We start from the raw sequence: 22,206 nt of genomic DNA, 5'->3' as shown, positions 1-22,206 counted from the left end.
TTTGTGAAGTGGGAAAATCAAAAATAGATTAATTGAGAAATCAGAAAACTGAAAATTTAATGTAAAAATTTGAAAAATTGAAAAATTTAAATACTGAAGAACTGAAAAGTCAAAAATCGAGAAATCGAAAAATCTAAAATTTAAAACATTGAAAAATTAAAATATCGCAAAATTGAAGAATCGGGAAATCCAATTCAATTTAAAAAATTGAAAAGTTAAAATTGAGAAATCGAAAAACTGAAAAATCACAAAATTGAACGAAAAATTAGGAAATTAAAAAATTGAGAAACAGAAAAGTCAAAAAAGCAGAGTCGAAAGATCGCAAACTTAAAAAATCGAAAAATTGAAAAATCAAAAACCTGAATAATCGAAAAATTGACGAACTGAAGAACTGAAAAATCGAAACTTTGGGAAGTGAAGAAATGGGAATATAAAAAAATAGATTAATTGAGAAATCCGAAAACAAAAATTTCAAAAACGTCAAAATTTTAAAAATAAAAAAATATTGAAGAACTGAAAAATCGAAAAATTTAAAATTTAAAACATTGAAAAGGTAAAATATCCTAAAACTGAAAAATGGAGAAATCCAAACATCAAAAAATCAAAAAAATAAAAATTCGAAAATCTAAAATTTAAAAATCGAAAAACTGAAAAATCAACGAATTGAGAAGTCGAAAATTTAAAAAATTGGACAATTAAAAAATCGGATAAATCAAACATCGAAACATCGAAAAATCGAGAAACCGAAAAGCAAAAATCGAAAAATCAAAATACCAAAAAAGAAGTCGAAAAGTCGAAAAATTGAGAAATTGAAATAGGCCAAAATCGAAAAATCGAAAACTTAAATATGGAAAAATTGATAAAGCGAGAGATTGAACAATCAAAACATCGAAACATCCGAATCTCAATAAATTGGGATCTCAAAAAATTTAAAAATTCGGAAATTTGAAAAATTAAAATATGGAAAAGTTGAAAAATTGAGAAATTGGAATATAAGACAATCAAAAAATTGAAAAATCGAAAGTATAGAAAACGAAAAACTGAAAATCCAAAAATAAAAAATCGAAAAATCTAGAAGTCGAAAAATCAAAGAATCGAAGTATTGAAAAATATCAAAACTGAAAGAAATATCCAAAAATTGAGAAATCGAAAAACCAATAAGGCGAAGTCGAAAAATCGAAGAATTGAAGAACTGAAAAATTGAAACTTTGTGAAGTGGGAAAATCAAAAATAGATTAATTGAGAAATCAGAAAACTGAAAATTTAACGTAAAAATTGAAAAATTTAAATACTGAAGAACTGAAAAGTCAAAAATCGAGAAATCGAAAAATCTAAAATTTAAAACATTGAAAAATTAAAATATCGCAAAATTGAAGAATCGAGAAATCCAATTCAATTTAAAAAATTGAAAAGTTAAAATTGAGAAATCGAAAAACTGAAAAATCACAAAATTGAACGAAAAATTAGGAAATTAAAAAATTGAGAAACAGAAAAGTGAAAAAAGCAGAGTCGAAAAATCGCAAACTTAAAAAATCGAAAAATTGAAAAATCAAAAACCTGAATAATCGAAAAATTGACGAACTGAAGAACTGAAAAATCGAAACTTTGGGAAGTGAAGAAATGGGAATATAAAAAAATAGATTAATTGAGAAATCCGAAAACTAAAATTTCAGAAACGTCAAAATTTGAAAAATAAAAAAATATTGAAGAACTGAAAAATCGAAAAATTTAAAACATTGAAAAGTTAAAATATCCTAAAACTGAAAAATGGAGAAATCCAAACATCAAAAAATCAAAAAAATAAAAATTCGAAAATCTAAAATAAAAATCGAAAAACTGAAAAATCAACGAATCGAGAAATCGAAAATTTAAAAAATTGGACAATTGAAAAATCGGATAAATCAAACATCGAAAAATCGAGAAACCGAAAAGCAAAAATCGAAAAATCAAAATACCAAAAAAGAAGTCGAAAAATCGAAAAATTGAGGAATTGAAATAGGCCAAAATCGAAAAATCGAAAACTTAAATATGGAAAAATTGATAAAGCGAGAGATTGAACAATCAAAACATCGAAACATCCGAATCTCAATAAATTGGGATCTCAAAAAATTTAAAAATTCGGAAATTTGAAAAATTAAAATATAGAATTGGAAACTCGAGAAACCGAAAAATCTAGAAATTTAAAAATTAAAATATGGAAAAGTTGAAAAATTGAGAAATTGGAATATAAGACATCGAAAAATTGAAAAATCGAAAGTATAGAAAACGAAAAACTGAAAATCCAAAAATAAAAAATCGAAAAATCTAGAAGTCGAAAAATCAAAGAATGGAAGTATTGAAAAATATCAAAACTGAAAGAAATATCCAAAAATTGAGAAACGAAAAACCAATAAGGCGAAGTCGAAAAATCGAAGAATTGAAGAACTGAAAAATCGAAACTTTGTGAAGTGGGAAAATCAAAAATAGATTAATTGAGAAATCAGAAAACTGAAAATTTAACGTAAAAATTTGAAAAATTGAAAAATTTAAATACTGAAAAACTGAAAAATCAAAAATCGAGAAATCGAAAAATCTAAAATTTAAAACATTGAAAAATTAAAATATCGCAAAATTGAAGAATCGAGAAATCCAATTCAATTTAAAAAATTGTAAAGTTAAAATTGAGAAATCGAAAAACTGAAAAATCACAAAATTGAACGAAAAATTAGGAAATTAAAAAATTGAGAAACAGAAAAGTCAAAAAAGCAGAGTCGAAAGATCGCAAACTTAAAAAATCGAAAAATTGAAAAATCAAAAACCTGAATAATCGAAAAATTGACGAACTGAAGAACTGAAAAATCGAAACTTTGGGAAGTGAAGAAATGGGAATATAAAAAAAATAGATTAATTGAGAAATCCGAAAACTAAAATTTCAAAAACGTCAAAATTTGAAAAATAAAAAAATATTGAAGAACTGAAAAATCGAAAAATCTAAAATTTAAAACATTGAAAAGTTAAAATATCCTAAAACTGAAAAATGGAGAAATCCAAACATCAAAAAAATAAAAATTCGAAAATCTAAAATTTAAAAATCGAAAAACTGAAAAATCAACGAATTGAGAACTCGAAAATTTAAAAAATTGGACAATTAAAAAATCGGATAAATCAAACATCGAAACATCGAAAAATCGAGACACCGAAAAGCAAAAATCGAAAAATCGAAATACCAAAAAAGAAGTCGAAAAATCGAAAAATTGAGAAATTGAAATAGGCCAAAATCGAAAAATCGAAAACTTAAATATGGAAAAATTGATAAAGCGAGAGATTGAACAATCAAAACATCGAAACATCCGAATCTCAATAAATTGGGATCTCAAAAAATTTAAAAATTCGGAAATTTGAAAAATTAAAATATAGAATTGGAAACTCGAGAAACCGAAAAATCTAGAAATTTAAAAATTAAAATATGGAAAAGTTGAAAAATTGAGAAATTGGAATATAAGACATCGAAAAATTGAAAAATCGAAAGTATAGAAAACGAAAAACTGAAAATCCAAAAATAAAAAATCGAAAAATCTAGAAGTCGAAAAATCAAAGAATGGAAGTATTGAAAAATATCAAAACTGAAAGAAATATCCAAAAATTGAGAAACGAAAAACCAATAAGGCGAAGTCGAAAAATCGAAGAATTGAAGAACTGAAAAATCGAAACTTTGTGAAGTGGGAAAATCAAAAATAGATTAATTGAGAAATCAGAAAACTGAAAATTTAACGTAAAAATTTGAAAAATTGAAAAATTTAAATACTGAAAAACTGAAAAATTAAAATATCGCAAAATTGAAGAATCGAGAAATCCAATTCAATTTAAAAAATTGAAAAGTTAAAATTGAGAAATCGAAAAACTGAAAAATCACAAAATTGAACGAAAAATTAGGAAATTAAAAAATTGAGAAACAGAAAAGTCAAAAAAGCAGAGTCGAAAGATCGCAAACTTAAAAAATCGAAAAATTGAAAACTCAAAAACCTGAATAATCGAAAAATTGACGAACTGAAAAACTGAAAAATCGAAACTTTGGGAAGTGAAGAAATGGGAATATAAAAAAAATAGATTAATTGAGAAATCAGAAAACTAAAATTTCAGAAACGTCAAAATTTGAAAAATAAAAAAATATTGAAGAACTGAAAAATCGAAAAATTTAAAACATTGAAAAGTTAAAATATCCTAAAACTGAAAAATGGAGAAATCCAAACATCAAAAAATCAAAAAAATAAAAATTCGAAAATCTAAAATTTAAAAATCGAAAAACTGAAAAATCAACGAATCGAGATATCGAAAATTTAGAAAATTGGACAGTTGAAAAATCGGGTAACTCAAAAATCGAAACATCGAAAAATCGAGAAACCGAAAAGCCAAAAACGAAAAACCAACAAATCGAAAAATCAAAAGACCAAAAAAGAAGTCGAAAAATCGAAAAATTGAGAAACCGAAATAGGCCAAAATCGAAAAATCGAAAACTTAAATATGGAAAAATTGATAAAGCGAGAGATTGAACAATCAAAACATCGAAACATCCGAATCTCAATAAATTGGGATCTCAAAAAATTTAAAAATTCGGAAATTTGAAAAATTAAAATATAGAATTGGAAACTCGAGAAACCGAAAAATCTAGAAATTTAAAAATTAAAATATGCAAAAGTTGAAAAATTGAGAAATTGGAATATAAGACAATAGAAAAATTGAAAAATCGAAAGTATAAACAACGAAAAACTGAAAATCCAAAAATAAAAAATCGAAAAATCTAGAAGTCGAAAAATCAAAGAATCGAAGTATTGAAAAATATCTAAACTGAAAGAAATATCCAAAAATTGAGAAATCGAAAAACCAATAAGGCGAAGTCGAAAAATCGAAGAATTGAAGAACTGAAAAATCGAAACTTTGTGAAGTGGGAAAATCAAAAATAGATTAATTGAGAAATCAGAAAACTGAAAATTTAACGTAAAAATTTGAAAAATTGAAAAATTTAAATACTGAAAAACTGAAAAATCAAAAATCGAGAAATCGAAAAATCTAAAATTTAAAACATTGAAAAATTAAAATATCGCAAAATTGAAGAATCGAGAAACCCAATTCAATTTAAAAAATTGAAAAGTTAAAATTGAGAAATCGAAAAACTGAAAAATCACAAAATTGAACGAAAAATTGAAAAATCAAAAACCTGAATAATCGAAAAATTGACGAACTGAAGAACTGAAAAATCGAAACTTTGGGAAGTGAAGAAATGGGAATATAAAAAAAAATAGATTAATTGAGAAATCCGAAAACAAAAATTTCAAAAACGTCAAAATTTGAAAAATAAAAAAATATTGAAGAACTGAAAAATCGAAAAATCTAAAATTTAAAACATTGAAAAGTTAAAATATCCTAAAACTGAAAAATGGAGAAATCCAAACATCAAAAAATCAAAAAAATTAAAATTCGAAAATCTAAAATTTAAAAATCGAAAAACTGAAAAATCAACGAATTGAGAAGTCGAAAATTTAAAAAATTGGACAATTAAAAAATCGGATAAATCAAACATCGAAACATCGAAAAATCGAGAAACCGAAAAGCAAAAATCGAAAAATCAAAATACCAAAAAAGAAGTCGAAAAATCGAAAAATTGAGAAATTGAAATAGGCCAAAATCGAAAAATTGAAAACTTAAATATGGAAAAATTGATAAAGCGAGAGATTGAACAATCAAAACATCGAAACATCCGAATCTCAATAAATTGGGATCTCAAAAAATTTAAAAATTCGGAAATTTGAAAAATTAAAATATAGAATTGGAAACTCGAGAAACCGAAAAATCTAGAAATTTAAAAATTAAAATATGGAAAAGTTGAAAAATTGAGAAATTGGAATATAAGACAATCGAAAAATTGAAAAATCGAAAGTATAGAAAACGAAAAACTGAAAATCCAAAAATAAAAAATCGAAAAATCTAGAAGTCGAAAAATCAAAGAATGGAAGTATTGAAAAATATCAAAACTGAAAGAAATATCCAAAAATTGAGAAATCGAAAAACCAATAAGGCGAAGTCGAAAAATCGAAGAATTGAAGAACTGAAAAATCGAAACTTTGTGAAGTGGGAAAATCAAAAATAGATTAATTGAGAAATCAGAAAACTGAAAATTTAACGTAAAAATTTGAAAAATTGAAAAATTTAAATACTGAAAAACTGAAAAATCAAAAATCGAGAAATCGAAAAATCTAAAATTTAAAACATTGAAAAATTAAAATATCGCAAAATTGAAGAATCGAGAAATCCAATTCAATTTAAAAAATTGAAAAGTTAAAATTGAGAAATCGAAAAACTGAAAAATCACAAAATTGAACGAAAAATTAGGAAATTAAAAAATTGAGAAACAGAAAAGTCAAAAAAGCAGAGTCGAAAGATCGCAAACTTAAAAAACCTGAATAATCGAAAAATTGACGAACTGAAGAACTGAAAAATCGAAACTTTGGGAAGTGAAGAAATGGGAATATAAAAAAATAGATTAATTGAGAAATCCGAAAACTAAAATTTCAGAAACGTCAAAATTTGAAAAAAAAAAAATATTGAAGAACTGAAAAATCGAAAAATCTAAAATTTAAAACATTGAAAAGTAAAAATATCCTAAAACTGAAAAATGGAGAAATCCAAACATTAAAAAATCAAAAAAATAAAAATTCGAAAATCTAAAATTTAAAAATCGAAAAACTGAAAAATCAACGAATTGAGAAGTCGAAAATTTAAAAAATTGGACAATTAAAAAATCGGATAAATCAAACATCGAAACATCGAAAAATCGAGAAACCGAAAAGCAAAAATCGAAAAATCAAAATACCAAAAAAGAAGTCGAAAAATCGAAAAATTGAGAAATTGAAATAGGCCAAAATCGAAAAATCGAAAACTTAAATATGGAAAAATTGATAAAGCGAGAGATTGAACAATCAAAACATCGAAACATCCGAATCTCAATAAATTGGGATCTCAAAAAATTTAAAAATTCGGAAATTTGAAAAATTAAAATATAGAATTGGAAACTCGAGAAACCGAAAAATCTAGAAATTTAAAAATTAAAATATGGAAAAGTTGAAAAATTGAGAAATTGGAATATAAGACAATAGAAAAATTGAAAAATCGAAAGTATAGAAAACGAAAAACTGAAAATCCAAAAATAAAAAATCGAAAAATCTAGAAGTCGAAAAATCAAAGAATGGAAGTATTGAAAAATATCAAAACTGAAAGAAATATCCAAAAATTGAGAAATCGAAAAACCAATAAGGCGAAGTCGAAAAATCGAAGAATTGAAGAACTGAAAAATCGAAACTTTGTGAAGTGGGAAAATCAAAAATAGATTAATTGAGAAATCAGAAAACTGAAAAGTTAACGTAAAAATTTGAAAAATTGAAAAATTTAAATACTGAAGAACTGAAAAGTCAAAAAATCGAGAAATCGAAAAGTCTAAAATTTAAAACATTGAACAATAAAAATATCGCAAAATTGAAGAATCGAGAAATCCAATTCAATTTAAAAAATTGAAAAGTTAAAATTGAGAAATCGAAAAACTGAAAAATCACAAAATTGAACGAAAAATTAGGAAATTAAAAAATTGAGAAACAGAAAAGTGAAAAAAGCAGAGTCGAAAAATCGCAAACTTAAAAAATCGAAAAATTGAAAAATCAGAAACCTGAATAATCGAAAAATTGACGAACTGAAGAACTGAAAAATCGAAACTTTGGGAAGTGAAGAAATGGGAATATAAAAAAAATAGATTAATTGAGAAATCCGAAAACTAAAATTTCAAAAACGTCAAAATTTGAAAAATAAAAAAATATTGAAGAACTGAAAAATCGAAAAATCTAAAATTTAAAACATTGAAAAGTTAAAATATCCTAAAACTGAAAAATGGAGAAATCCAAACATCAAAAAATCAAAAAAATAAAAATTCGAAAATCTAAAATTTAAAAATCGAAAAACTGAAAAATCAACGAATTGAGAAGTCGAAAATTTAAAAAATTGGACAATTAAAAAATCGGATAAATCAAACATCGAAACATCGAAAAATTGAGAAATTGAAATAGGCCAAAATCGAAAAATCGAAAACTTAAATATGGAAAAATTGATAAAGCGAGAGATTGAACAATCAAAACATCGAAACATCCGAATCTCAATAAATTGGGATCTCAAAAAATTTAAAAATTCGGAAATTTGAAAAATTAAAATATAGAATTGGAAACTCGAGAAACGAAAAATCTAGAAATTTAAAAATTAAAATATGGGAAAGTTGAAAAATTGAGAAATTGGAATATAAGACAATCGAAAAATTGAAAAATTGAAAGTATAGAAAACGAAAAACTGAAAATCCAAAAATAAAAAATCGAAAAATCTAGAAGTCGAAAAATCAAAGAATGGAAGTATTGAAAAATATCAAAACTAAAAGAAATATCCAAAAATTGAGAAATCGAAAAACCAATAAGGCGAAATCGAAAAATCGAAGAATTGAAGAACTGAAAAATCGAAACTTTGTGAAGTGGGAAAATCAAAAATAGATTAATTGAGAAATCAGAAAACTGAAAATTTAACGTAAAAATTTGAAAAATTGAAAAATTTAAATACTGAAAAACTGAAAAATCAAAAATCGAGAAATCGAAAAATCTAAAATTTAAAACATTGAAAAATTAAAATATCGCAAAATTGAAGAATCGAGAAATCCAATTCAATTTAAAAAATTGAAAAGTTAAAATTGAGAAATCGAAAAACTGAAAAATCACAAAATCGAACGAAAAATTAGGAAATTAAAAAATTGAGAAACAGAAAAGTCAAAAAAGCAGAGTCGAAAGATCGCAAACTTAAAAAATCGAAAAATTGAAAAATCAAAAACCTGAATAATCGAAAAATTGACGAACTGAAGAATTGAAAAATCGAAACTTTGGGAAGTGAAGAAATGGGAATATAAAAAAATAGATTAATTGAGAAATCCGAAAACTAAAATTTCAGAAACGTCAAAATTTGAAAAATAAAAAAATATTGAAGAACTGAAAAATCGAAAAATCTAAAATTTAAAACATTGAAAAGTTAAAGTATCCTAAAACTGAAAAATGGAGAAATCCAAACATCAAAAAATCAAAAAAATAAAAATTCGAAAATCTAAAATTTAAAAATCGAAAAACTGAAAAATCAACGAATCGAGAAGTCAAAAATTTAAAAAATTGGACAATTAAAAAATCGGATAAATCAAACATCGAAACATCGAAAAATCGAGAAACCGAAAAGCAAAAATCGAAAAACCAACAAATCGAAAAATCAAAAGACCAAAAAAGAAGTCGAAAAATCGAAGAATTGAAGAACTGAAAAATCGAAACTTTGTGAAGTGGGAAAATCAAAAATAGATTAATTGAGAAATCAGGAAACTAAAATTTCAGAAACGTCAAAATTTGAAAAATAAAAAAATATTGAAGAACTGAAAAATCGAAAAATCTAAAATTTAAAACATTGAAAAGTTTAAAATATCCTAAAACTGAAAAATGGAGAAATCCAAACATCAAAAAATCAAAAAAATAAAAATTCGAAAATCTAAAATTTAAAAATCGAAAAACTGAAAAATCAACGAATCGAGAAGTCGAAAATTTAAAAAATTGGACAATTAAAAAATCGGATAAATCAAACATCGAAACATCGAAAAATCGAGAAACCGAAAAGCAAAAATCGAAAAATCAAAATACCAAAAAAGAAGTCGAAAAGTCGAAAAATTGAGAAATTGAAATAGGCCAAAATCGAAAACTTAAATATGGAAAAATTGATAAAGCGAGAGATTGAACAATCAAAGCATCAAAACATCCGAATCTCAATAAATTGGGATCTCAAAAAATTTAAAAATTCGGAAATTTGAAAAATTAAAATATAGAATTGGAAACTCGAGAAACCGAAAAATCTAGAAATTTAAAAATTAAAATATGGAAAAGTTGAAAAATTGAGAAATTGGGAATATAAGACAATCGAAAAATTGAAAAATCGAAAGTATAGAAAACGAAAAACTGAAAATCCAAAAATAAAAAATCGAAAAATTTAGAAGTCGAAAAATCAAAGAATGGAAGTATTGAAAAATATCAAAACTGAAAGAAATATCCAAAAATTGAGAAATTGAAAAACCAATAAGGCGAAGTCGAAAAATCGAAGAATTGAAGAACTGAAAAATCGAAACTTTGTGAAGTGGGAAAGTCAAAAATAGATCAATTGAGAAATCAGAAAACTGAAAATTTAACGTAAAAATTTGAAAAATTGAAAAATTTAAATACTGAAAAACTGAAAAATTAAAAATCGAGAGATCGAAAAATCTAAAATTTAAAACATTGAAAAATTAAAATATCGCAAAATTGAAGAATCGAGAAATCCAATTCAATTTAAAAAATTGAAAAGTTAAAATTGAGAAATCGAAAAACTGAAAAATCACAAAATTGAACGAAAAATTAGGAAATTAAAAAACTGAGAAACAGAAAAGTCAAAAAAGCAGAGTCGAAAGATCGCAAACTTAAAAAATCGAAAAATTGAAAACTCAAAAACCTGAATAATCGAAAAATTGACGAACTGAAAAACTGAAAAATCGAAACTTTGGGAAGTGAAGAAATGGGAATATAAAAAAAATAGATTAATTGAGAAATCCGAAAACAAAAATTTCAAAAACGTCAAAATTTGAAAAATTAAAAAATATTGAAGAACTGAAAAATCGAAAAATCTAAAATTTAAAACATTGAAAAGTTAAAATATCCTAAAACTGAAAAATGGAGAAATCCAAACATCAAAAAATCAAAAAAATAAAAATTCGAAAATCTAAAATTTAAAAATCGAAAAACTGAAAAATCAACGAATTGAGAAGTCGAAAATTTAAAAAATTGGACAATTAAAAAATCGGATAAATCAAACATCGAAACATCGAAAAATCGAGAAACCGAAAAGCAAAAATCGAAAAATCAAAATACCAAAAAAGAAGTCGAAAAATCGAAAAATTGAGAAATTGAAATAGCCCAAAATCGAAAAATCGAAAACTTAAATATGGAAAAATTGATAAAGCGAGAGATTGAACAATCAAAACATCGAAACATCCGAATCTCAATAAATTGGGATCTCAAAAACATTTAAAAATTCGGAAATTGAAAAATTAAAATATAGAATTGGAAACTCGAGAAACGAAAAATCTAGAAATTTAAAAATTAAAATATGGAAAAGTTGAAAAATTGAGAAATTGGAATATAAGACAATCGAAAAATTGAAAAATCGAAAGTATAAAAAACGAAAAACTGAAAATCCAAAAATAAAAAATCGAAAAATCTAAAAGTCGAAAAATCAAAGAATGGAAGTATTGAAAAATATCAAAACTGAAAGAAATATCCAAAAATTGAGAAATCGAAAAACCAATAAGGCGAAGTCGAAAAATCGAAGAATTGAAGAACTGAAAAATCGAAACTTTGTGAAGTGGGAAAATCAAAAATAGATTAATTGAGAAATCAGAAAACTGAAAATTTAACGTAAAAATTTGAAAAATTGAAAAATTTAAATACTGAAAAACTGAAAAATCAAAAATCGAGAAATCGAAAAATCTAAAATTTAAAACATTGAAAAATTAAAATATCGCAAAATTGAAGAATCGAGAAATCCAATTCAATTTAAAAAATTGAAAAGTTAAAATTGAGAAATCGAAAAACTGAAAAATCACAAAATTGAACGAAAAATTAGGAAATTAAAAAATTGAGAAACAGAAAAGTCAAAAAAGCAGAGTCGAAAGATCGCAAACTTAAAAAATCGAAAAATTGAAAACTCAAAAACCTGAATAATCGAAAAATTGACGAACTGAAAAACTGAAAAATCGAAACTTTGGGAAGTGAAGAAATGGGAATATAAAAAAATAGATTAATTGAGAAATCCGAAAACAAATTTCAAAAACGTCAAAATTTGAAAAATAAAAAATATTGAAGAACTGAAAAATCGAAAAATCTAAAATTTAAAACATTGAAAAGTTAAAATATCCTAAAACTGAAAAATGGAGAAATCCAAACATCAAAAAATCAAAAAAATAAAAATTCGAAAATCTAAAATTTAAAAATCGAAAAACTGAAAAATCAACGAATTGAGAAGTCGAAAATTTAAAAAATTGGACAATTAAAAAATCGGATAAATCAAACATCGAAACATCGAAAAATCGAGAAACCGAAAAGCAAAAATCGAAAAATTAAAATACCAAAAAAGAAGTCCAAAAATCGAAAAATTGAGAAATTGAAATAGGCCAAAATCGAAAAATCGAAAACTTAAATATGGAAAAATTGATAAAGCGAGAGATTGAACAATCAAAACATCGAAACATCCGAATCTCAATAAATTGGGATCTCAAAAAATTTAAAAATTCGGAAATTTGAAAAATTAAAATATAGAACTGGAAACTCGAGAAACGAAAAATCTAGAAATTTAAAAATTAAAATATGGAAAAGTTGAAAAATTGAGAAATTGGAATATAAGACAATCGAAAAATTGAAAAATCGAAAAATCTAGAAGTCGAAAAATCAAAGAATGGAAGTATTGAAAAATATCAAAACTGAAAGGAATATCCAAAAATTGAGAAATCGAAAAACCAATAAGGCGAAGTCGAAAAATCGAAGAAATGAAGAACTGAAAAATCGAAACTTTGTGAAGTGGGAAAATCAAAAATAGATTAATTGAGAAATCAGAAAACTGAAAATTTAACGTAAAAATTTGAAAAATTTAAATATGAAGAACTGAAAAGTCAAAAAATCGAGAAATCGAAAAATCTAAAATTTAAAACATTGAACAATTAAAATATCGCAAAATTGAAGAATCGAGAAATCCAATTCAATTTAAAAAATTGAAAAGTTAAAATTGAGAAATCGAAAAACTGAAAAATCACAAAATTGAACGAAACATTAGGAAATTAAAAAATTGAGAAACAGAAAAGTGAAAAAAGCAGAGTCGAAAAATCGTAAACTTAAAAAATCGAAAAATTGAAAAATCAAAAACCTGAATAATCGAAAAATTGACGAACTGAAGAACTGAAAAATCGAAACTTTGGGAAGTGAAGAAATGGGAATATAAAAAAATAGATTAATTGAGAAATCCGAAAACTAAAATTTCAGAAACGTCAAAATTTGAAAAATAAAAAAATATTGAAGAACTGAAAAATCGAAAAATCTAAAATTTAAAACATTGAAAAGTTAAAATATCCTAAAACTGAAAAATGGAGAAATCCAAACATCAAAAAATCAAAAAAATAAAAATTCGAAAATCTAAAATTTAAAAATCGAAAAACTGAAAAATCAACGAATCGAGAAGTCGAAAATTTAAAAAATTGGACAATTAAAAAATCGGATAAATCAAACATCGAAACATCGAAAAATCGAGAAACCGAAAAGCAAAAATCGAAAAATCAAAATACCAAAAAAAGAAGTGGAAAAATCGAAAAATTGAGAAATTGAAATAGGCCAAAATCGAAAAATCGAAAACTTAAATATGGAAAAATTGATAAAGCGAGAGATTGAACAATCAAAACATCGAAACATCCGAATCTCAATAAATTGGATCTCAAAAAATTTAAAAATTCGGAAATTTGAAAAATTAAAATATAGAATTGGAAACTCGAGAAACCGAAAAATCTAGAAATTTAAAAATTAAAATATGGAAAAGTTGAAAAAATGAGAAATTGGAATATAAGACAATCGAAAAAATGAAAAATCGAAAGTATAGAAAACGAAAAACTGAAAATCCAAAAATAAAAAATCGAAAAATCTAGAAGTCGAAAAATCAAAGAATGGAAGTATTGAAAAATATCTAAACTGAAAGAAATATCCAAAAATTGAGAAATCGAAAAACCAATAAGGCGAAGTCGAAAAATCGAAGAATTGAAGAACTGAAAAATCGAAACTTTGTGAAGTGGTTAAATCAAAAATAGATTAATTGAGAAATCAGAAAACTGAAAATTTAACGTAAAAATTTGAAAAATTGAAAAATTTAAATACTGAAGAACTGAAAAGTCAAAAATCGAGGAATCGTAAAATCCAAAATTTAAAACATTGAAAAATTAAAATATCGCAAAATTGAAGAATCGAGAAATCCAATTCAATTTAAAAAATTGAAAAGTTAAAATTGAGAAATCGAAAAACTGAAAAATCACAAAATTGAAGGAAAAATTAGGAAATTAAAAAATTGAGAAACAGAAAAGTCAAAAAAGCAGAGTCGAAAGATCGCAAACTTAAAAAATCGAAAAATTGAAAAATCAAAAACCTGAATAATCGAAAAATTGACGAACTGAGGAACTGAAAAATCGAAACTTTGGGAAGTGAAGAAACGGGAATATAAAAAAAATAGATTAATTGAGAAATCCGAAAACAAAAATTTCAAAAACGTCAAAATTTGAAAAATAAAAAAATATTGAAGAACTGAAAAATCGAAAAATCTAAAATTTAAAACATTGAAAAGTTAAAATATCCTAAAACTGAAAAATGGAGAAATCCAAACATCAAAAAATCAAAAAAATAAAAATTCGAAAATCTAAAATTTAAGAAGTCGAAAATTTAAAAAATTGGACAATTAAAAAGTCGGATAAATCAAACATCGAAACATCGACAAATCGAGAAACCGAAAAGCAAAAATCGAAAAATCAAAATACCAAAAAAGAAATAGAAAAATCGAAAACTTAAATATGGAAAAATTGATAAAGCGAGAGATTGAACAATCAAAACATCCGAATCTCAATAAATTGGGATCTCAAAAAATTTAAAAATTCGGAAATTTGAAAAATTAAAATATAGAATTGGAAACTCGAGAAACCGAAAAATCTAGAAATTTAAAAATTAAAATATGGGAAAGTTGAAAAATTGAGAAATTGGAATATAAGACAATCGAAAAATTGAAAAATCGAAAGTATAGAAAACGAAAAACTGAAAATCCAAAAATAAAAAATCGAAAAATCTAGAAGTCGAAAAATCAAAGAATGGAAGTATTGAAAAATATCAAAACTGAAAGAAATATCCAAAAATTGAGAAATCGAAAAACCAATAAGGCGAAGTCGAAAAATCGAAGAATTGAAGAACTGAAAAATCGAAACTTTGTGAAGTGGGAAAATCAAAAATAGATTAATTGAGAAATCAGAAAACTGAAAATTTAACGTAAAAATTTGAACAATTGAAAAATTTAAATACTGAAGAACTGAAAAGTCAAAAAATCGAGAAATCGAAAAATCTAAAATTTAAAACATTGAAAAATTTAAATATCGCAAAATTGAAGAATCGAGAAATCCAATTCATTTTAAAAAATTGAAAAGTTAAAATTAAGAAATCGAAAAACTGAGAAATCACAAAATTGAACGAAAAATTAAGAAATTAAAAAATTGAGAAACAGAAAAGTCAAAAAAGCAGAGTCGAAAGATCGCAAACTTAAAAAAATCGAAAAATTGAAAAATCAAAAACCTGAATAATCGAAAAATTGACGAACTGAAGAACTGAAAAATCGAAACTTTGGGAAGTGAAGAAATGGGAATATAAAAAAAATAGATTAATTGAAAAATCCGAAAACAAAAATTTCAAAAACGTCAAAATTTGAAAAATAAAAAAATATTGAAGAACTGAAAAATCGAAAAATCTAAAATTTAAAACATTGAAAAGTTAAAATATCCTAAAACTGAAAAATGGAGAAATCCAAACATCAAAAAATCAAAAAAATAAAAATTCGAAAATCTAAAATTTAAAAACCGAAAAACTGAAAAATCAACGAATTGAGAAGTCGAAAATTTAAAAAATTGGACAATTAAAAAATCGTATAAATCAAACATCGAAACATCGAAAAATCGAGAAAACGAAAAGCAAAAATCGAAAAATCAAAATACCAAAAAAGAAGTCGAAAAATCGAAAAATTGAGAAATTGAAATAGGCCAAAATCAAAAAATCGAAAACTTAAATATGGAAAAATTGATAAAGCGAGAGATTGAACAATCAAAACATCGAAACATCCGAATCTCAATAAATTGGGATCTCAAAAAATTTAAAATATCGGAAATTTGAAGAATTAAAATATAGAATTGGAAACTCGAGAAACGAAAAATCTAGAAATTTAAAAATTAAAATATGGAAAAGTTGAAAAATTGAGAAATTGGAATATAAGACAATCGAAAAATTGAAAAATCGAAAGTATAGAAAACGAAAAACTGAAAATCCAAAAATAAAAAATCGAAAAATCTAGAAGTCGAAAAATCAAAGAATGGAAGTATTGAAAAATATCAAAACTGAAAGAAATATCCAAAAATTGAGAAATCGAAAAACCAATAAGGCGAAGTCGAAAAATCGACGAATTGAAGAACTGAAAAATTGAAACTTTGTGAAGTGGGAAAATCAAAAATAGATTAATTGAGAAATCAGAAAACTGAAAATTTAACGTAAAAATTTGAAAAATTGAAAAATTTAAATACTGAAAAACTGAAAAATCAAAAATCGAGAAATCGAAAAATCTAAAATTTAAAACATTGAAAAATTAAAATATCGCAAAATTGAAGAATCGAGAAATCCAATTCAATTTAAAAAATTGAAAAGTTAAAATTGAGAAATCGAAAAACTGAAAAATCACAAAATTGAACCAAAAATTAGGAAATTAAAAAATTGAGAAACAGAAAAGTCAAAAAAGCAGAGTCGAAAGATCGCCAACTTAAAAAATCGAAAAATTGAAAAATCAAAAACCTGAATAATCGAAAAATTGACGAACTGAAGAACTGAAAAATCGAAACTTTGGGAAGTGAAGAAATGGGAATATAAAAAAATGGATTAATTGAGAAATCCGAAAACTAAAATTTCAAAAACGTCAAAATTTGAAAAATAAAAAAATATTGAAGAACTGAAAAATCGAAAAATCTAAAATTTAAAACATTGAAAAGTTAAAATATCCTAAAACTGAAAAATGGAGAAATCCAAACATTAAAAAATCAAAAAAATAAAAAGTCGAAAATCTAAAATTTAAAAATCGAAAAACTGAAAAATCAACGAATTGAGAAGTCGAAAATTTAAAAAATTGGACAATTAAAAAATCGGATAAATCAAACATCGAAACATCGAAAAATCGAGAAACCGAAAAGCAAAAATCGAAAAATCAAAATACCAAAAAAGAAGTCGAAAAATCGAAAAATTGAGAAATTGAAATAGGCCAAAATCGAAAAATCGAAAACTTAAACATGGAAAAATTGATAAAGCGAGAGATTGAACAATCAAAACATCGAAACATCCGAATCTCAATAAATTGGGATCTCAAAAAATTTAAAAATTCGGAAATTTGAAAAATTAAAATATAGAATTGGAAACTCGAGAAACCGAAAAATCTAGAAATTTAAAAATTAAAATATGGAAAAGTTGAAAAATTGAGAAATTGGAATATAAGACAATCGAAAAATTGAAAAATCGAAAGTATAGAAAACGAAAAACTGAAAATCCAAAAATAAAAAATCGAAAAATCTAGAAGTCGAAAAATCAAAGAATGGAAGTATTGAAAAATATCAAAACTGAAAGAAATATCCAAAAATTGAGAAATCGAAAAACCAATAAGGCGAAGTCGAAAAATCGAAGAATTGAAGAACTGAAAAATCGAAACTTTGTGAAGTGGGAAAATCAAAAATAGATTAATTGAGAAATCAGAAAACTGAAAATTTAACGTAAAAATTTGAAAAATTGAAAAATTTAAATACTGAAAAACTGAAAAATCAAAAATCGAGAAATCGAAAAATCTAAAATTTAAAACATTGAAAAATTAAAATATCGCAAAATTGAAGAATCGAGAAAACCAATTCAATTTAAAAAATTGAAAAGTTAAAATTGAGAAATCGAAAAACTGAAAAATCACAAAATTGAACGAAAAATTAGGAAACTAAAAAATTGAGAAACAGAAAACTCAAAAAAGCAGAGTCGAAAAATCGCAAACTTAAAAAATCGAAAAATTGAAAAATCAAAAACCTGAATAATCGAAAAATTGACGAACTGAAGAACTGAAAAATCGAAACTTTGGGAAGTGAAGAAATGGGAATATAAAAAAAATAGATTAATTGAGAAATCCGAAAACAAAAATTTCAAAAACGTGAAAATTTGAAAAATAAAAAAATATTGAAGAACTGAAAAATCGAAAAATCTAAAATTTAAAACATTGAAAAGTTAAAATATCCTAAAACTGAAAAATGGAGAAATCCAAACATCAAAAAAGCAAAAAAATAAAAATTCGAAAATCTAAAATTTAAAAATCGAAAAACTGAAAAATCAACGAATTGAGAAGTCGAAAATTTAAAAAATTGGACAATTAAAAAATCGGATAAATCAAACATCGAAACATCCAAAAATCGAGAAACCGAAAAGCAAAAATCGAAAAATCAAAATACCAAAAAAGAAGTCGAAAAATCGAAAAATTGAGAAATTGAAATAGGCCAAAATCGAAAAATCGAAAACTGAAATATGGAAAAATTGATAAAGCGAGAGATTGAACAATCAAAACATCGAAACATCCGAATCTCAATAAATTGGGATCTCAAAAAATTTAAAAATTCGGAAATTTGAAAAATTAAAATATAGAATTGGAAACTCGAGAAACGAAAAATCTAGAAATTTAAAAATTAAAATATGGAAAAGTTGAAAAATTGAGAAATTGGAATATAAGACAATCGAAAAATTGAAAAATCAAAAGTATAAAAACGAAAAACTGAAAATCCAAAAATAAAAAATCGAAAAATCTAGAAGTCGAAAAATCAAAGAATCGAAGTATTGAAAAATATCTAAACTGAAAGAAATATCCAAAAGTTGAGAAATCGAAAAACCAATAAGGCGAAGTCGAAAAATCGAAGAATTGAAGAACTGAAAAATCGAAACTTTGTGAAGTGGGAAAATCAAAAATAGATTAATTGAGAAATCAGAAAACTGAAAATTTAACGTAAAAATTTGAAAAATTGAAAAATTTAAATACTGAAAAACTGAAAAATCAAAAATCGAGAAATCGAAAAATCTAAAATTTAAAACATTGAAAAATTAAAATATCGCAAAATTGAAGAATCGAGAAATCCAATTCAATTTAAAAAATTGAAAAGTTAAAATTGAGAAATCGAAAAACTGAAAAATCACAAAATTGAACGAAAAATTAGGAAATTAAAAAATTGAGAAACAGAAAAGTCAAAAAAGCAGAGTCGAAAGATCGCAAACTTAAAAAATCGAAAAATTGAAAAATCAAAAACCTGAATAATCGAAAAATTGACGAACTGAAGAACTGAAAAATCGAAACTTTGGGAAGTGAAGAAATGGGAATATAAAAAAAATAGATTAATTGAGAAATCCGAAAACTAAAATTTCAAAAACGTCAAAATTTGAAAAATAAAAAAATATTGAAGAACTGAAAAATCGAAAAATCTAAAATTTAAAACATTGAAAAGTTAAAATATCCTAAAACTGAAAAATGGAGAAATCCAAACATCAAAAAATCAAAAAAATAAAAATTCGAAAATCTAAAATTTAAAAATCGAAAAACTGAAAAATCAACGAATTGAGAAGTCGAAAATTTAAAAAATTGGACAGTTAAAAAATCGGATAAATCAAACATCGAAACATAGAAAAATCGAGAAACCGAAAAGCAAGAATCGAAAAATCAAAATACCAAAAAAGAAGTCGAAAAATCGAAAAATTGAGAAATTGAAATAGGCCAAAATCGAAAAATCGAAAATTTAAATATGGAAAAATTGATAAAGCGAGAGATTGAACAATCAAAACATCGAAACATCCGAATCTCAATAAATTGGGATCTCAAAAAATTTAAAAATTCGGAAATTTGAAAAATTAAAATATAGAATTGGAAACTCGAGAAACGAAAAATCTAGAAATTTAAAAATTAAAATGTGGAAAAGTTGAAAAATTGAGAAATTGGAATATAAGACAATCGAAAAATTGAAAAATCGAAAAACCAATAAGGCGAAGTCGAAAAATCCAAGAATTGAAGAACTGAAAAATCGAAACTTTGTGAAGTGGGAAAATCAAAAATAGATTAATTGAGAAATCAGAAAACTGAAATTTTAACGTAAAAATTTGAAAAATTGAAAAATTTAAATACTGAAAAACTGAAAGATCAAAAATCGAGAAATCGAAAAATCTAAAATTTAAAACATTGAAAAATTAAAATATCGCAAAATTGAAAAATCGAGAAATCCAATTCAATTTAAAAAATTGAAAAGTTAAAATTGAGAAATCGAAAAACTGAAAAATCACAAAATTGAACGAAAAATTAGGAAATTAAAAAATTGAGAAACAGAAAAGTCAAAAAAGCAGAGTCGAAAGATCGCAAACTTAAAAAATCGAAAAATTGAAAAATCAAAAACCTGAATAATCGAAAAATTGACGAACTGAAGAACTGAAAAATCGAAACTTTGGGAAGTGAAGAAATGGGAATATAAAAAAATAGATTAATTGAGAAATCCGAAAACTAAAATTTCAGAAACGTCAAAATTTGAAAAATAAAAAAATATTGAAGAACTGAAAAATCGAAAAATTTAAAACATTGAAAAGTTAAAATATCCTAAAACTGAAAAATGGAGAAATTCAAACATCAAAAAATAAAAAAAATAAAAATTCGAAAATCTAAAATTTAAAAATCGAAAAACTGAAAAATCAACGAATCGAGAAATCGAAAATTTAAAAAATTGGACAATTGAAAAATCGGATAAATCAAAAATCGAAACATCGAAAAATCGAGAAACCGAAAAGCAAAAATCGAAAAACCAACAAATCGAAAAATCAAAAGACCAAAAAAGAAGTCGAAAAATCGAAAAATTGAGAAGCCGAAAGGGCCAAAATCGAAAAATCGAAAACTTAAATATGAGAAAATTGATAAAGCGAGAGATTGAACAATCAAAACATCGAAACATCCGAATCTCAATAAATTGGGATCTCAAAAAATTTAAAAATTCGGAAATTTGAAAAATTAAAATATAGAATTGGAAACTCAAGAAACCGAAAAATCTAGAAATTTAAAAATTAAAATATGGAAAAGTTGAAAAATTGAGAAATTGGAATATAAGACAATAGAAAAATTGAAAAATCGAAAGTATAAACAACGAAAAACTGAAAATTCAAAAATAAAAAATCGAAAAATCTAGAAGTCGAAAAATCAAAGAATGGAAGTATTGAAAAATATCAAAACTGAAAGAAATATCCAAAAATTGAGAAATCGAAAAACCAATAAGGCGAAGTCGAAAAATCGAAGAATTGAAGAACTGAAAAATCGAAACTTTGTGAAGTGGGAAAATCAAAAATAGATTAATTGAGAAATCAGAAAACTGAAAATTTAATGTAAAAATTTGAAAAATTGAAAAATTTAAATACTGAAGAACTGAAAAGTCAAAAATCGAGAAATCGAAAAATCTAAAATTTAAAACATTGAACAATTAAAATATGGCAAAATTGAAGAATCGAGAAATCCAATTCAATTTAAAAATTGAAAAGTTAAAATTGAGAAATCGAAAAACTGAAAGATCACAAAATTGAACGAAAAATTAGGAAATTAAAAAATTGAGAAACAGAAGTCAAAAAAGCAGAGTCGAAAAATCGCAAACTTAAAAAATCGAAAAATTGAAAAATCAAAAACCTGAATAATCGAAAAATTGACGAACTGAAGAACTGAAAAATCGAAACTTTGGGAAGTGAAGAAATGGGAATATAAAAAAATAGATTAATTGAGAAATCCGAAAACAAAAATTTCAGAAACGTCAAAATTTGAAAAATAAAAAAATATTGAACTGAAAAATCGAAAAATCTAAAATTTAAAACATTGAAAAGTTAAAATATCCTACAACTGAAAAATGGAGAAATCCAAACATCAAAAAATCAAAAAAATAAAAATTCGAAAATCTAAAATTTAAAAATCGAAAAACTGAAAAATCAACGAATTGAGAAGTCGAAAATTTAAAAAATTGGACAATTAAAAAATCGGATAAATCAAACATCGAAACATCGAAAAATCGAGAAACCGAAAAGCAAAAATCGAAAAATCAAAATACCAAAAAAGAAGTCGAAAAATCGAAAAATTGAGAAATTGAAATAGGCCAAAATCGAAAAATCGAAAACTTAAATATGGAAAAATTGATAAAGCGAGAGATTGAACAATCAAAACATCGAAACATCCGAATCTCAATAAATTGGGATC

General features: G+C 24.1%; 1 protein-coding gene across 1 annotated transcript in view; it reads left to right on the top strand.

The window, feature by feature from the left end:
- Positions 1-22,206, top strand: part of LOC135133086 (regulatory-associated protein of mTOR) — a 44,432-nt gene that overhangs the window by 20,321 nt on the left and 1,905 nt on the right. The gene's annotated exons all lie outside the window — the stretch shown is intronic.

Source organism: Zophobas morio, unplaced genomic scaffold, assembly GCF_036711695.1.
Source record: "Zophobas morio isolate AGI-343-1 ecotype UQ-CSIRO unplaced genomic scaffold, CSIRO_AGI_Zmor_V1 ptg000021l, whole genome shotgun sequence".
Taxonomy (NCBI): Eukaryota; Metazoa; Arthropoda; class Insecta; order Coleoptera; family Tenebrionidae; genus Zophobas; species Zophobas morio.
The sequence above is the reverse complement of the archived record's forward strand: the minus strand, read 5'-3'. Positions and strand labels throughout refer to the sequence as shown.